Source organism: Lactuca serriola, chromosome 7 (assembly GCF_051521515.1).
Source record: "Lactuca serriola cultivar US96UC23 chromosome 7, Lser_US96UC23_V15, whole genome shotgun sequence".
Lineage (NCBI taxonomy): Eukaryota > Viridiplantae > Streptophyta > Magnoliopsida > Asterales > Asteraceae > Lactuca > Lactuca serriola.
In genome coordinates this window covers 183,075,487-183,083,774 of record NC_136414.1, presented here as the reverse complement: position 1 = coordinate 183,083,774, position 8,288 = coordinate 183,075,487, and the positions used below count along the sequence as shown (strand labels likewise).

Here is an 8,288-nt window from a genome sequence, read left to right as displayed (position 1 = left end):
TTTATGTTACTATATCGTTATGGGCTGCCACATCTTCCTTAACGCTATTGTGGTGACCCATACCACATGCTCTAAGAAATTTCGTTGGGTTGCATTCAGTCAATTCCTGATTTTTGGATAAAATAAAAACAAATATTATTTCATTAATTAAAGATAAATTAACTATCCAATCTTTGGGTCATATCTTTGACCGGTTGGGCATTTATTACGAATCTTAATCGATTCACATCATGACATTATTTTTGGAAACTGCAAGTTAATTTATTAACTCAATCTGGAAAGATCCAGAAAAAGGAAAGGAAAAAACAGCTTACAGCAAAACAACCAAATAGTTAAAGGAAAGTAAGCGGATTACATGCCCAATGGGATAAAATAAAATCAAAGGGTGCATAGAGAAAGTCGGCAATTGAAAGATCTCAATGATGCCACTACTTCTTAGGTGCTTTGATGTATGCCAAATGAGTCGAGTTTCCAACTTTTGTTAATGTTTTCAAATCATAAGCAATCCAGCACCTCGAACCAGCCGTGTGGTAGAAATATCCCATGCACTTACAGTCCTTGGAGCATTTGCTTTTACAGTCGCTTTGCTTCCTTCCACCATCTCCCCTAGTGTACTTAATCATAAAATTGTCAACAGCTACAAGCTTGTAGTACCCAAAGTCACTAGCTTTACAAGACACCTTCTTTGCCTCACAATCTTTGCTCCACCCACTTAGTCCGTTTGACGTTGGGCTGCGACACATTGGCTATTCTCACATAGTCCATACTTCCCACATAGTTCTGGCAACTGGCACTCACCTTCCATGGAATCCCTGTCGAGAAACGTGTATACCAATTCCCAGGCGACGCCTTGCACATTTGGATTGTAGGTGTAGAATCGAAGGTTCCTATCTATCCCAAGTCTAAGATAAGATAATGTGTTGTTGTATCGTGAGTAGGCCATGTAACGATTGGAACAGGACGAGGGGTTTGTGGTGAAGTAATCGAACGTCAAGTAATAAAGAAAACCCTCATCTGTATCTGGGATTGAATTAAGAGTTAGGTTGGTCAAACTACCCTTGTCAATGGTGTGTTGGTGGGAAAGGCTAATCTAACTGTGAAATTGACAGGGGTATAAGGGGAATAAGATAGCCGAATGATTACTTTATTAAATGATTGAAAAACTGGAACTATTACACATACTAAAACAGCTAAAATAAAGTAACTTAAATAGGCTAAACTATAACTGAAAGCATAAAAATAAGCAACAAATCTTTTACTGGGCAGGTGACCACGTGCCCTTTTATTCTCCTAACAACTATGTCAGGATTGACCATCATTTCTCCCCCTCAATGTTGACCTTCCTCTTTAGACATTCCACACCTATGAGTGCCCTCATCTCAGCAAATTTGATTCTTGGCATTGCTTTTGTCAGCACATCCGCCTTTTGTTGATCTCCACTCACATGCTCCACCTGAATTTGCTCACTTTCCACACACATACGGATGAAATGATACTTCGTATCTATGTGTTTACTCCTCCGATGGTAAACCAGATTCTTTATAAGAGCAATGGCATAGTGATTATCCACAAGTAACTTCACCCTTTGAGCTTTTCTTCCAACAAGGTCACTTAGCAAATTTCTCAACTATAGTCCTTGACAAGCAGTTGCAGTTGCAGCCATGTATTCCGCCTCACACGAACTTAGAGCAACAGTTTGTTGCTTTTGTGAGGCCCATGTTATTAAATTTCCTGAGAGGTAATATGCCACACCAGTGGTTCCTCTTCCATCCTCCCGATCATCACTGTAGATGTTGTCACTGTACCTTACTAGCATGCCATCGCCTCCTCTGTGATATATTAGACCATACCTGGTTGTTCCTTTTACATATCTTAGGATATGTTTTATGGCTGCATAATGGCTTTGTTTTGGGTTCTGCTTATATCTGCTCAAAACTCCAATACTAAAGTTCAGATCAGGTCTTGTGTGGACTAGATACCTCAAGTTGCCAACCAGTTTCCTGTAATTTGTTGCATTTACAGGTTCTCCTTGTTCATCCTTGGTCAGCCTTATTTTAGATTCCATTGGGTATTGAGAGCTATTACACTCTTCCATTCCTGCTAGCTTTAGGATTTTCTTTGCATACCCTTGTTGTGTGAGCATAATTCCATCTTTTCCTTAAAATACCTCTATTCCCAGGTAATAGGATAGAAGTCCCAAGTCACTCATATCAAACACCTGCTTCATTCTTTTCTTGAATTACAGGATTCCCTCTTCACTTGAGCCAGTAACTACAAGGTCATCCACATATGCCCCTACAATGAGAATTAAGTTGGATTTATGTACCTTATAGATTGCTTGTTCTTGAGCACATCTGGTGTATCCTAGTTTCTTGAGTGACTGGTTTAGCTTCATGTTCCAGGCTCTTGGAGCCTGTCTTAGCCCGTACAGAGCCTTCCGGAGGCGATATACCATATTCTCCTTTCCCTTTACTAAGAACCCTGTTGGCTAAGATACATACACCTCGTCCTTGAGGTCACCGTGTAGAAACGCAGACTTGACATCTAAGTGATGTACAAGCCATTTTTCTCTTATTGCTAGTGCCAGGATTAACCTTATAGTTTCCAAATGAGCCACTGGTGCAAAAGCATCTTCAAAATCGATGCCCTTTTTCTTGAACATACCCCTTAGCGACTAATCGGGCCTTGTGCTTGGTTATGTTTCCTGCTGCGTCTCTTTTCAACTTGAATACCCATTTTAACCCAATTGCCTTTCGGTTTGATGGCAATTTGGTCAACACCCAGGTATTGTTTTTCTCGATCGATTTCAGTTCTGCCTCCATAGCTAGCTTCCAATTTCTTTCGATTGAGGCTTTTTTAAAAGTTGTGGGCTCGCCATCGATCAGCAGTAGTTCTTGATTTTGCTCATACAGTCTCTGTACCTCGTCATCACCCATTCTTTCGGTATTCAGGTAGATATCGTTAATTGAGCAAAATCATTTAGCTGGGGTATCATCGAATGAGGCAGCCGATTGTGGGTCTTCATAGTTCCTGGGATATTGGCTTGGAGGTGTCGATTGTGGATCGCTATCAGGTGGCGATTGCGAGTTTTCAAATATTGAGTCTTCTTGCGTGTTATTTGGTAACGGCATCAGGGGTGTTGACAATGGATCATCCGCTTCCATTTGTTCCTGGGCCGGTTGAGGTTGGGCCATAACATTAACTATGTTATTGGTCCAGTAGGGTGTAGTAAGTGGCTCATTTATTGTATCTTCAGTCCAGGACCACGTTCTCGATTCTTCAAACACGACGTCTCTTGCGATTACAATCCTGTGATTCCTAGGATTGTACAGCCGGTACCCCTTTGTTCCTTCTTCCACTCCCAAGTAAACCATAGCCTCACTACGATCACTTAGCTTGGATAAGCCCCGTAATTTCTTGACAAAACCCACACACCCAAAAACCTTAAGGTGTGCAACTGAAGGCTTTGAGCCCTTCCAAGCCTCGTATGGAGTCACATCCTTGAGGGCCTTTGTTCCAGTTCGGTTCAGCAGGTACACCGAGTGACTCACAGCTTCTCCCCAAAATTGATCTGGTACCGTCATGGCTTTGAGCAAGGACCTTGTCATCTCCAAGATCGTTCGATTGCGTCGTTCCACAACGCCGTTTTGTTGGGGCGTGTGTGGAGTCGTCAGTTGACATCGTATGCCAGCTTCTTCACAAAAATTCAAGAATTTAGTGGAGTTGAACTCACCCCCCGGTCAGTTCTCAACATCTTGATCTTACAATCGCTTTCTTTTTCCACCTGTAACTTGAATTTCTTGAACATGCCAAAAGCTTCATCTTTGGATTTGATCAGGTACACCCACATGTATCGGGAATAGTCATCGACAATTAGTAAAAAAAATATTGATTGCCGCCTTTTGTTGCGGGTGTGATGGGTCCACAGAGGTCCGCGTGTAACAATTGAAGCGGTTCATTAGCTCTCCATTGGGTCGCTTTAGGAAAGCTTTGTGTAGGTTGCTTAGCTACCATACATCCTTCACACACCTGTGCTGGATGAGATACGAGAGGCATCCCTGACACCGTCTGCTTTCGTGTCATTTCTTCCAACATCCTAAAGCTCGTGTGGCCCATTCGAGCATGCCACAACCATGAGTCATCAACCATACTCACAGCCAAACACGTAGGCTTCCCAGGTGTGAGTTTTATCTTATATAGTCTATTTCTTGACCTTTGTACCTTCATGATCAAATGGCCAGCTTCATCATACATCCTTAGAAATTCCCTCTTCATTCCTATATCATATCCCTCCTCGGTCATCTATCCCAAACTAATTATATTGCTATGTAGAGCTGGGATATAATATACATCTGGGATGATAAACTGATCACCTTTTACAATCAAATAGTAGAGTGCCCTTTCCTTTGATAGGGACCTTAGAACCGTCTCCAAATCGTACTTGACTAGTCACCTTCTCATCCAATTCTGCAAATAGGGCCTTAGAGCCGGTCATGTGGTTACTAGCCCCATTTTCCAGGTACCACATGTTTTCATCTTCACTTCCCATTAACTGGTTTGGATACACCTTCTCCTCATTAAGAAGAACCATACTTGCATTTTCTTCTCCGTGTATAGTTAACAGCAAAGCAGGTCGATCTTCATTTGCAGCTAAGTTCACCTCCTGATCTTGCTGCTTCTTGGCGTTACATTCGGAAGCATAGTGGCCAAGTTCTTGGCACTCGAAGCATCTGATATGGCTTTTTTCTCGTGGCTTCCGATTGGTGTTTTTTGCTTCTTGACGAGAACTACCACCGGAACGTCCACCTCTTCCACGAGTCGACCTCCGACCCCGTGAACCGCCTCTTCCACCTCTGTCACTACTTGTACCTCTCCCCCGACCCCCGGTCTTGCTTGAACTTCAATGACTTGAGGATCCATCCGATTTTGCAAGTAACAAGGCATTATCACCACCCGAGTTTGCCTTTCGGAGCTGGAGTTGGTCTTCATAAGCCTTTAAGTGCCCAATTGCCTCCTCAAATGGCATAGACTCCATATTGGAGCTTTGCTCAATTGATGCCACAAGATTTATAAACTTTTCCGGGACAGTATCGAATAGCTTCCTCACCAATTCTTCATCTTCCAGAATTGCCCCTGCACTTCCAAACTTTGAAATCATAGCAGATATCTTCCCTGCATATTCAGATATGGACTCCGTTTCCTTCATCTGGTGTGCCTCAAATTCGTTTTTCAGTACTCGTAACCTCGCCATTTGGATCCTCTCTGCACCCACATACTGTGACTTTAGAGAGTCCCAAACCTCCTTGGCTGTCTTCTTCTTCGCAGCCTGTGTTAGCATCTATTCTGGGATCGACTTAAAGATGAAGGCTCGAGCTTGCTTGCTCTTTTTCTCATCCATAACTACACCGGTTTGTGGCTCAATGGCATCCCACAACCCATGGGCATCCATAATGGCTTCCATCTTGATCGACCATGTATTGTAATTTGATGAGGTTAGCATTGGGCATTGAAGGGGGTATGGGTTGTCTTTGGGTGGATTGAATGTTGAAGCTACTGTCATGGTATCGTATCTGATGATCTTGGGCATACAAATTATCAGAACCTTAAAGCTATGATACCACTTGTTGGTGGGCAAGGCTAATCTAACTGTGAAATTGACAGGGGTATAAGGGGAATAAGATAGTCGAATGATTACTTTATTGAATGATTAAAAAACTAGAACTATTACACATACTAAAACAGCTAAAACAAAGTAACTTAAATAGGCTAAGCTATAACTGAAAGTAGAAAAATAAGCAACGGATCTTTTACTGAGCAGGTGACCACGTGCACTTTTATTCTCCTAACAACTGGGTCAGCATTGACCATGGTGAACCATTCGATAGAGGACCAATAAAGCATTGGGCGACGCGAGTTGGTGCTCTTGTAATACATGGCTAACTGTTTAGGCTCCATGACCAAGCTATATGGTCCATTGTTGTTCGCGGCGGAAGCCCTGCTCACTAGCTTACTGGCACCACCAGCTCGGAAAGATTGACCCACCAAGAGGGTGTCCATTGGGGAGTCGAAGCTTTGCCATAATAAATTTCCCTTCCTATCATGAAGAACCATGTTACCGGTCGGTAGCACCTGAAAACCGACGACACCCTTATTGGAGGTTTTAGTTTGCCGGGCAATGTGGCCGTCGGAATCCGTCAGGACAAGGTTTCCATCTGTACCGAAGGTGAGGGTAGCGTTCTCACGAACTGGGTTACCCCGGTTAGCTTCCCAAACCCAATGCATGAGTGACTCAGATCGGACTGTACCCATACGAAGGGCTAGAGTGAATGCGTTAGGGGTGGTGTTGTAGAAACAAAGCTGGAATGGGTTACTAAAAGGGGGAAGGGCGCGATAATTTGCATTGTACTCGACGACATAATCTCCAAAATCACCTTCGTTTACGTACGTGAAGGTGTTTGAAGCATACACAACAGCTTCAGAAATGGTGGAAAGTAGTTGAAAACTGAGCAAAAGTAGAAGGGAAGTTGCATAGATGGAATGGGGAGAAGCCATTTTGAGTGATTTTTTGAGAGGATGAAAAAACCCGTTTATATAGACTGGATTATGTTTTCTGTTAACGCATTTGATTGGGCTGGCTGTGCCCAGCCGCTAGAGAAACAATAATGGAAAATTAATGGAAAACATAAAATGAGGGTATTGTAATTTGGTTTTGCACTTATCGGTGGAATTTATATGTGAATTCCAAAACATACGAGCTATGAAATGGTTTTTGTACCAGGTGTGTGACAGATATATTAAACGGGTTTAATAAAAATCAAAATTTAAGATTAATATTTACATATTAAGTATTTTATAAAATAACATATTTAGATAACATAACGTAATCTTTTGGAACATTTATAAAAGAAATCAAATGTTCATTAGAGCATTTGTAAGACTTTATTATCAAATTATTATAATGATTCTTTTTCCTTATAAAACTCTTTAGAATTTTATGGAATTTTAATTTAAAAAAATGGAAATTCCCAAAAAACAACAAGCGGAAAATAATAATTCTAAAACTGCTACAAAATATGTTAATGGAATTTTAATTTAAAAAAATGGAAATTCCCAAAAAATAACAAGCGGAAAATATAATGATTCTTTTTCATCTCTAATGAATGAAGGTTTTTTTTTTGCTACTTGTCACATTCTCATTCAATTTGCTAATGTCATTTTGTGGTTATTTTGATTTTTTTTCCACATGTCATTTTATGAGTTTTTCTATTTTATTAAATTTCAGATAATATGTTAATGTAATAATTGCAATAAATGTAGTAATAAATGGATGTTAATTTCACTAATAAACTTACTTTATAATTTCAAAATTCTCAAAATTAAAGTTCATTAGTTTCGTTTTTTATTTAAATTATTTTTTTTAATTTAAAAGATAAAAAACATCATCATTATAATCAATCATTATTTTTCTTATTTTATTATAAATTCAAACTTTCAAATATTTTGACATTTGTATTCAATTTTTTTTTTAAATTAACTGATGTAATACATGAGTTTAGGGTTGTGCATGGGTTGGTTTTGGACCCAAACCCAACCCAACCCATAAGTGGTCGGTTTCTGGTTTTCAGAACCTAATAGGATCGGTTTCTGGTCGGTTCGGTTTCTCGGGTTCTAAGGTCGGTTTGGGCGGTTTTTCGGTTTCTGGGGTTCAACCCATACCTTCACGGGTTCTAGGTTTAAACCCATTGGTTTTGGGTTTTAACCCATTTTCCATAAATGAAGCAACAAGTTAAATACTTCAAAAACACCAAATTTAAGTTAAATATTTCAAAAAACATGAGTCTTACTACAAATAGTCTATTACAAGTTACAAACAATGCCCGAAATAGTCTATTACAACAAAAAAAAAACAATCAAGTATGGGTCGGTTTCTTGGGTTGGATGGGTCGGTTTGTCGGTTTTAAGTATGGGTCGGTTTCTCGGGTTGAATGGGTCGTTTCTGAGTAAAAACCGAAACCAAACCCGATTTTTCGGTTTTTAAAAAATTCAAACCCAAAGCGTCGGTTTTGCTTCAATTTTGGTTTTTTCGTTTTCGGTTTCGTCGGTTTCTCGGTTTCTTGGTTTGGGTTTGCTCACCCCTACATGAGTTTCACAACTAATATATATATATATATATATATATATATATATATATAATTTTACCACTTGTCAAATTCTAAAACTCCTACAAAATTACTTACTAATAAATGAAGAGTTTTTTAGTCATTTGTCAAATTCTTAAAAGTTTTGCT

General features: G+C 40.0%; 1 pseudogene; it reads right to left on the bottom strand.

Moving 5' to 3' along the window:
- Nucleotides 1-338: 338 nt before the first annotated feature.
- On the bottom strand, nucleotides 339-6,552 carry LOC145064614 (epidermis-specific secreted glycoprotein EP1 pseudogene; annotated as a pseudogene).
- Between the last annotated feature and the right edge of the window lie 1,736 nt (nucleotides 6,553-8,288).